This window comes from Triticum aestivum, chromosome 4A, assembly GCF_018294505.1.
Source record: "Triticum aestivum cultivar Chinese Spring chromosome 4A, IWGSC CS RefSeq v2.1, whole genome shotgun sequence".
Taxonomy (NCBI): domain Eukaryota; kingdom Viridiplantae; phylum Streptophyta; class Magnoliopsida; order Poales; family Poaceae; genus Triticum; species Triticum aestivum.
The window spans coordinates 445,190,571-445,199,664 of record NC_057803.1 but is presented as its reverse complement, the minus strand read 5'-3'; positions in this window follow the sequence as shown (position 1 = coordinate 445,199,664).

Here is a 9,094-nt window from a genome sequence, read left to right as displayed (position 1 = left end):
GATCATGCTAGCAATATGACAATGATGGAGCGTGCCATAATAAACGGAATGGTGGAAAGTTGCATAGCAATATATCTCGGAATGGCTATGCAAATGCCATGATAGGTAGGTATGTTGGCTGTTTTGAGGAAGGTATATGGTCTGTGTATGATACCGACGAAAAGTGTGCGGTATTAGAGAGGCTAGCAATGGTGGAAGGATGGGAAAAAGTGCATATAATCCATGGACTCAACATTAGTCATAAAGAACTCATATACTTATTGCAAAAATCTAGAAGTTATCAAAGCAAAGTATTGCGCGCATGCTCCTAGGGGGATAGATTTGTAGGAAAAGACCATCGCTTGTCCCCGACCGCCACTCATAAGGAAGACAATCAATAAATAAATCATGCTCCGACTTCATCACGTAACGGTTCACCATACGTGCATGCTACGGGAATCACAAACTTTAACACAAGTATTATTTAAATTCACAACTACTCAACTAGCATGACTCTAATATTATCACCTCCATATCTCAAAACAATTATCATGCTTCAATCTTTTCTTAGTATTCAATGCACTCAAAAGAAAGTTTCACAAATCTTGAATACCAAGCATATTATTATTAAGCAAATTACCATGCTATTAAGAGACTCTCAAGATAATTTAAGTGAAGCATGGGAGATCAATAGTTTCTTTAAAACAAATCCACCAACATGCTCTTAAAAGATCTAAGTGAAGCACATAGAGCAAAACTATATAGCTCAAAAGATATAAGTGAAGCACATAGAGCAAAACTACATAGCTCAAAAGATATAAGTGAAGCACATAGAGTATCCTATCAAATTTTAATTCATGTATGGCTCTCTCAAAAGGTGTGTACAGCAAGGATGATTGTGGCACACTAAAACAAAAAGACACAAATAATACAAGATGCTCCAAGCAAAACACATATCATGTTGGTGAATAAAAATATAGCTCCAAGTAAATTACCGATGGAAGTGGACGAAAGAGGGGATGCCTTCCGAGGCATCCCCAAGCTTTGACTTTTTGGTGTCCTTGTATTATCTTGGGGGTGCCATGGGCATCCCCAAGCTTAGTCTCTTGCCACTCCTTGTTCCATAATCCATCAAAAGAATTCACCCAAAACTTGAAAACTTCACAACACAAAACTCAATAGAAATCTCGTGAGCTCCGTTAGAGAAAGAAAACAAAAGACCACATCAAGGTACTGTAATGAACTCATTCTTTATTTATATTGATGTTAGACCTACTGTATTCCAACTTCTCTATGGATTATAAACTATTTTACTAGCCGTAGATTCATCAAAATAAGCAAACAACACACGAAAAAGAGAATCTGTCATAAACAGAACAGTCTGTAGTAATCTGTAGCTAGAGCAAGATCTGGAACCCCAAAAATTCTAAAATAAATTTCTGGACGTGAGGAATTTATCTATTAATCATCTTCAAAAATAATTAACTAAATATCACTCTCCAAGTAAAAATGACAGCAGTTCTCGTGAGTGCTAAAGTTTCTGTTTTTTACAGCAAGTTCAACAAGACTTTCCCCAAGTCTTCCCAACAGTTCTACTTGGCACAGACACTAATTAAACACAAAAAATACAACCAAAACAGAGGCTAAATAAATTATTTAGTACTAAACAGGAGCAAAAAGCAAGGAATAAAAATAAAATTGGGTTGCCTCCCAACAAGCGCTATCGTTTAACGCCCCTAGCTAGGCATAAAAGCAAGGATAGATCTAGGTATTGCCATCTTTGGTAGGAAATTATTCAATGAGGCATCTATCTTTCTTAGAAATTTCTTCCTTTCTAGTATTTATCAAACTTTTAGGCACAAGATCAAAAAATTCATTCGTAGCATAAGGTTCCTTAATGATAGCAAAAATATTGGGATGAATGCTTATAGATTTAAGATCCGCAGTTTCCTTACTAGATGATTCACCCTTATTCTTAGGAACATACATAAGCTTGGTAATTTTAGTGGGAGGACTAGAAGTATTCTTTACGGAAGAAAAAGCGGTTCCTAAGTTGGTAATGAGACCATCAAGTTTATCGATTCTAGTGGAATCTAGATTTATTTTCTCATTAACCATGAGTTCCTTTTCCTTAATATTTTTCAAAGTCATTCCTACCTTAGATCCATATTGGATAATTTGATTATGTATCTTTTTATCTAGATTATCAATTGATTCAATGGTAGCTACTTTGTTTTCAATAATTTCAAGCCTTTGCATAACATGCTCCAAAGTTAACATAGTTCCATTAACCAAAAGAGGTGGTGAGCCAGATAAATCTATCATAGCATTATAAGAATCAAAAGTGTGGCCACCCAAGAAATTCCCCCCGGTAATGGTATCAAGGATATATCTATACCAAGGACTAGCACCTACATAAAAATTGCGAAGAAGGACTGAAGTAGATTGCTTCCTGGTAGATCTATTTTGAGCATTGCAAATTCTATACCAAGCGTCTTTCAGATTTTCTCCCTCCCTTTGTTTAAAATTTAGGACTTCATTCTCGGGAGATAACAGAGAAGAGATAAGATTAGCCATGGCGACAAGGCAAGCGAGAAAAAGGCAAACGGAAAAGAGAGGCGGAGAAGGAGAAGGAGATTGAGAAAGAGAGGGCGAATAAAATGGCAAGGGTGAAGTGGGGGAGAGGAAAACAAGAGGCAAATGGCCACTAATGTAATGCGAGAGATAGGGATTGTGATGGGTAGTTGGTATGTTGACTTTTTGCGTAGACTCCCCGGCAACGGCGCCAGAAATTCTTCTTGCTACCTCTTGAGCTTGTGTTGGATTTCCCCGAAGAGGAAAGGATGATGCAGCAGAGTAGCGTAAGTATTTCCCTCAGTTTTTGAGAACCAAGGTATCAATCCAGTAGGAGGCCTCGCTCAAGTCCCTCGTACCAGCACAAAACGATAGCTACTCGCAACCAACGCGATTAGGGGTTGTCAATGCCTTCACGGTCACTTACGAGAGTGAGATCTGATAGATATAATATTTTTGGTATTTCTGGTATAGAGATGCAAAGTGAAAAGTAAAAGGCAAAGTAAAAAGGAAAGCAAGATTAAAGTGATGGAGATTAATATGATGACAATAGACCCGGGGCCATAGGTTTCACTAGTGGCTTCTCTCAAGAGCATAAGTATTCTATGGTGGGTTAACAAATTACTGTTGAGCAATTGACAGAATTGAGCAGAGTTATGAGAATATCTAGGCATGATCATGTATATAGGCATCACGTCCGTGACAAGTAGACCGAAATGATTCTGCATCTACTACTATTACTGCACTCATCGACCGCTATCCAACATGCATCTAGAGTATTAAGTTAAAAACAGAGTAACGCTTTAAGCAAGATGACATGATGTAGAGAGATAAATTCAAGCAATATGAAATAAACCCCTTCTTGTTATCCTCGATGGAAATGATACAGTACGTGCCTTGCTTCCCCTTTTGTCACTGGGAAAGGACATCGCAAGATCGAGCCCAAAGCTAAGCACTTCTCCCATGGCAAGAACTACCAATCTAGTTGGCCAAACCAAATGGATAATTCGAAGACACTTGCTAAGATAACCAATCATACATAAAAGAATTCAGAGAAGATTCAAATATTATTCATAGATAGACTTGATCATAAACCCACAATTCATCGGTCTCAACAAACACACCGCAAAAAGAAGAAGATTACATCTAATAGATCTCCACGAGAGAGGGGGAGAACTTTGTATTGAGATCCAAAAAGAGAGTAGAAGCCATCTAGCTAATAACTATGGACCCGAAGGTCTGAGGTAAACTACTCACACTTCATCGGAGAGGCTATGATGATGTAGAAGCCCTCCGTGATGACAGCCCTCTCCGACGGAGCTCCGGAACAGGCCCCAAGATGGGATCTTGTGGATACAGAAAGTTGCGGCGGTGGAATTAGGTTTTTGGCTCCGTCCCTGTTCGTTTGGGGGTACGTAGGTATATATAGGAGGAAGAAGTACGTCGGTGGAGCTTCGGTGGGCCCACGAGGGTGGGGTGCGTGCCTGGGGGTATAGGGCGCGCCCCCCTACCTCATGCCCACCTCGAAGCTTCCTTGGCGTAGGGTCCAAGTCTCCTGGGTCATATCCGGGAAGAAAATCACGTTCCAGAAAGGTTTATTCCGTTTGGACTTCGTTTGATATTCCGTTTCTTCGAAACACTGAAATAGGCAAAAAACAACAATTCTGGGCTGGGCCTCCGGTTAATAGGTTAGTCCCAAAAATAATATAAAAGTGGAAAATAAAGCCCAATATAGTCCAAAACAGTAGATAATATAGCATGGAGCAATCAAAAATTATAGATATGTTGGAGACGTATCAGGCATCCCCAAGCTTAATTCCTGCTCGTCCTCGAGTAGGTAATGATAAAAAGAGAATTTTTGATGCGGAGTGCTACTTGGCATAATTTCAATGCAAATCTTCTTAATTGTGATATGAATATTCAGATTCGAAAGATTCAAGACAAAAGTTTATATTGACATAAAAATAATAATACTTCAAGCATACTAACAAAGCAATTATGTCTTCTCAAAATAACATGGCCAAAGAAAGTTATCCCTACAAAATCATATAGTCTGGCTATGCTCTATCTTCACCACACAAAGTATTTAAATCATGCACAACCCCGATGACAAGCCAAGCAATTGTTTCATACCCTAACTTTTTCAAAACTTTTTCAATCTTCACACAATACATGAGGGTGAGCCATGGATATAGCACTATATGTGGAATAGAATGGTGGTTGTGGAGAAGACAAAAAGAGGGGAAGATAGTCTCACATCAACTAGGCGTATCAACGGGCTATGGAGATGCCCATCAATAGATATCAATGTGAGTGAGTAGGGATTGCCATGCAACGGATGCACTAGAGCTATAAGTATATGAAAGCTCATCAAAAGAAACTAAGTGGGTGTGCATCCAACTTGCTTGCTCACGAAGACCTAGGGCATTTTGAGGAATCCCATCATTGGAATATACAAGCCAAGTTCTATAATGTAAAATTCCCACTAGTATATGAAAGTGACATAACGAGAGTCTCTCTATCATGTAGATCATGGTGCTACTTTGAAGCACAAGTGTGGTAAAAGTATAGTAACATTGTCCCTTCTCTCTTTTTCTCTCATTTTTTTATTTGGGCCTTTTCTCTTTTTATGGCCTCTTTTTTTCTCCTTTTTTATTTTTCTTTCGGAGTCTCATCCCGACTTATGGGAGAATCATAGTCTCCATCATTCTTTCCTCACTTGGGACAATGCTCTAAAAATGATGATCATCACACTTTTATTTTTCTTACAACTCAACAACTCGATAGTTAGAACAAAATATGACTCTATATGAATGCCTCCAGCGGTGTACCGGGATATGCAATGAATCAAGAGTGACATGTATGAAAGAATTATGAATGGTGGATTTGCCACAAATACGATGTCAACTACATGATCATGCTAGCAATATGACAATGATGGAGCATGCCATAATAAACGGAACGGTGGAAAGTTGCATGCCAATATATCTCGGAATGGCTATGGAAATGCCATGATAAGTAGGTATGGTGGCTGTTTTGAGGAAGGTATATGGTAGGTGTATGATACCGGCGAAAAGTGCGCGGTATTAGAGAGGCTAGCAATGGTGGAAGGATGGGAAAAAGTGCATATAATCCATGGACTCAACATTAGTCATAAAGAACTCATATACTTATTGCAAAAATCTAGAAGTTATCAAAGCAAAGTATTACGCGCATGCTCCTACGGGGATAGATTGGTAGGAAAAGACCATCGCTCGTCCCCGACCGCCACTCATAAGGAAGACAATCAATAAATAAATCATGCTCCGACTTCATCACATCACGGTTCACCATACGTGCATGCTACGGGAATCACAAACTTTAACACAAGTATTCTTTAAATTCACAACTACTCAACTAGCATGACTCTAATATTATCACCTCCATATCTCAAAACAATTATCATGCTTCAATCTTTTCTTAGTATTCAATGCAATCAAAAGAAAGTTTCACAAATCTTGAATACCAAGCATATTATTATTAAGCAAATTACCATGCTATTAAGAGACTCTCAAAATAATTTTAAGTGAAGCATGAGAGATCAATAGTTTGTTTAAAACAAATCCACCACCGTGCTCTTAAAAGATCTAAGTGAAGCACATAGAGAAAAATTATAACGCTCAAAAGATATAAGTGAAGTACATAGAGCAAAATTATATAGCTCAAAAGATATAAGTGAAGCACATAGAGCAAAACTACATAGCTCAAAAGATATAAGTGAAGCACATAGAGTATCCTATCAAATTTTAATTCATGTATGGCTATCTCAAAAGGTGTGTACAGAAAGGATGATTGTGGCACACTAAAACACAAATACACAAATAATACAAGACGCTCCAAGCAAAACAAATATCATGTTGGTGAATAAAAATATTGCTCCAAGTAAATTACCGATGGAAGTGGACGAAAGAGGGGATGCCTCGCACGCTTTGACTTTTTGGCGTCCTTGGATTATCTTGGGGGTGCCATTGGAATCCCCAAGCTTAGGCTCTTGCCACACCTTGTTCCATAATCCATCAAAAGAATTCACCCAAAACTTGAAAACTTCACAACACAAAACTCAATAGAAATCTCGTGAGCTCCGTTAAAGAAAGAAAACAAAATACCACTTCAAGGTACTGTAACGAACTCATTCTTTATTTATATTTATGTTAAACCTAGTGTATTCCAACTTCTCTATGGATTTTAAACTATTTTACTAGCCATAGATTCATCAAAATAAGCAAACAACACACGAAAAACAGAATCTGTCAAAAACAGAACAGTCTGTAGTAATCTGTAGCTAGCGCAAGATCTGGAACCCCAAAAATTCTAAAATAAATTGCTGGACGTTAGGAATTTATCTATTAATCATATTCAGAAAAAATTAACTAAATATCACTCTCCAACTAAAAATGACGGCAATTCTCGTGAGCGCTAAAGTTTTTGTTTTTAACAGCAAGTTCAACAAGACTTTCCCCAAGTCTTCCCGACGGTTCTACTTGGCACAAACACTAATTAAACACAAAAAACACAACCAAAATAGAGGCTAAAGAAATTATTTATTACTAAACAGGATCAAAATCAAGGAATAAAACTAAAATTGGGTTGCCTCCCAACAAGCGCTATCGTTTAACGCCCCTAGCTAGGCATAAAAGCGAGGATAGATCGAGGTATTGCCATCTTTGGTAAGCAATTCTTCAATGAAGCATCTATCTTTCTTAGAAATTTCTTCCTTTCTAGTATTTATCAAACTTTTAGGCACAAGATCAAAAAATTCATTCATAGCATAAGGTTCCTTAATGATAGGAAAAATATCGGGATGAATGCTTATAGATTTAAGATCCGCAGTTTCCTTACTAGATGATTCACCCTTATTCTTAGGAACATACATAAGCTTGGTAATTTTAGTGGGAGGACTAGAAGTATTCTTTACGGAAGAAAAAGCGGTTCCTAAGTTGGTAATGATACCCTCAAGTTTATCAATTCTAGTGGAATCTAGATTTATTTTCTCATTAACCATGAGTTCCTTTTCCTTAATATTTTTCAAAGTCATTCCTACCTTAGATCCATATTGGGTAATTTGATTATGGATCTTTTTATCTAGATTATCAATTGATTCAATGGTAGCTACTTTGTTTTCAATAAGTTCAAGCCTTTGCATGCTCCAAAGTTAACATAGTTCCATTAACCAAAAGAGGTGGTGAGCCAGATGAATCTATCATAGCATTATAAGAATCAAAAGTGTGGCTACCCAAGAAATTCCCCCCGGTAATGGTATCAAGGATATATCTATACCAAGGACTAGCACCTACATAAAAATTGCGAAGGACTGAAGTAGATTGCTTCCTGGTAGATCTATTTTGAGCATTGCAAATTCTATACCAAGCGTCTTTCAGATTTTCTCCCTCCCTTTTGTTTAAAATTTAGGACTTCATTCTCGGGAGATAACAGAGAAGAGATAAGATTAGCCATGGCGACAAGGCAAGCGAGAAAAAGGCAAACGGAAAAGAGAGGCGGAGAAGGAGATTGAGAAAGAGAGGGCGAATAAAATGGCAAGGGTGAAGTGGGGGAGAGGAAAATGAGAGGCAAATGGCAACTAATGTAATGCGAGAGATAGGGATTGTGATGGGTACTTGGTATGTTGACTTTTTGTGTAGACTCCCCGGCAACGGCGCCAGAAATTCTTCTTGCTACCTCTTGAGCTTGCGTTGGATTTCCCCGAAGAGGAAAGGATGATGCAACAGAGTAGCGTAAGTATTTCCCTCAGTTTTTGAGAACCAATGTATCAATCCAGTAGGAGGCCACACTCAAGTCCCTCGTACCTGCACAAAATGATAGCTACTCGCAACCAACGCGATTAGGGGTTGTCAATCTCTTCAAGGTCACTTACGAGAGTGAGATCTGATAGATATAATATTTTTGGTATTTTTGGTATAGAGATGCAAAGTGAAAAGTAAAAGGCAAAGTAAAAAGGAAAGCAAGATTAAAGTGATGGAGATTAATATGATGACAATAGACCCGGGGGCCATAGGTTTTACTAGTGGCTTCTCTCAAGAGCATAAGTATTCTACGGTGGGTGAACAAATTAATGTTGAGAAATTAACAGAATTGAGCATAGTTATGAGAATATCTAGGCATGATCATGTATATAGGCATCACGTCCGTGACAAGTAGACCGAAACGATTCTGCATCTACTACTATTACTCCACTCATCGACCGCTATCCAGCATGCATCTAGAGTATTAAGTTAAAAACAGAGTAACGCTTTAAGCAAGATGACATGATGTAGAGAGATAAATTCATGCAATATGAAATAAACCCCTTCTTGTTATCCTCGATGGCAACGATACAATACTTGCCTTGCTTCCCCTTCTGTCACTAGGAAAGGACAACGCAAGATTGAACCCAAAGCTAAGCACTTCTCCCGTGGCAAGAACTACCAATCTAGTTGGCCAAACCAAACGGATAATTCGAAGAGACTTGCAAAGATAGCCAATCATACATAAAATAATTCAGAGA